This window comes from Bison bison, unplaced genomic scaffold (genome assembly GCF_000754665.1).
Source record: "Bison bison bison isolate TAMUID 2011002044 unplaced genomic scaffold, Bison_UMD1.0 scf7180017864043, whole genome shotgun sequence".
Lineage (NCBI taxonomy): Eukaryota > Metazoa > Chordata > Mammalia > Artiodactyla > Bovidae > Bison > Bison bison.
This window is the reverse complement of record NW_011494615.1, coordinates 8,786,811-8,787,226: the sequence shown is the minus strand read 5'-3', so window position 1 is coordinate 8,787,226 and position 416 is coordinate 8,786,811. Positions and strand designations below refer to the sequence as shown.

At 42.8% G+C, this 416-nt stretch overlaps 1 protein-coding gene across 1 annotated transcript in view; it reads right to left on the bottom strand.

Annotated features, from left to right (window-relative positions):
* OSBPL10 (oxysterol binding protein-like 10) overlaps nucleotides 1-416 on the bottom strand; it is a 344,792-nt gene that overhangs the window by 173,676 nt on the left and 170,700 nt on the right. The window lies entirely within an intron of this gene.

Here is a 416-nt window from a genome sequence, read left to right as displayed (position 1 = left end):
ACACCACCCTTATGGCAGAAGTGAAGAGGAACTAAAGAGCCTCTTGATGAAAGTGAAAGAGGAGAGTGAGAAAGCTGGCTTAAAACTCAACATTCAGAAAACCAAGATCATGGCAACCAGTCCCACCACTTCATGGCAAATAGATGGGAAACAACGGAAATAGTGACAGACTTTATTTCCTTGGGCTCCAAAATCACTGCAGGTGGTGACTGCAGCCATGAAATTCAAAGACACTGGCTCCTTGGAAGAGAAGCTATGACCAAGCTAGACAGCATGCTAAAAAGCAGAGACATTACTTTGCTGACAAAAGTCCGTCTAGTCAAAACTATAGTTTTTCCAGTAGTCGTGTATGGATGTGAGAGTTGGACTATAAGGAAAGTTACAGTCCGAAGAATTGATGCTTTTGAACTGTGGTG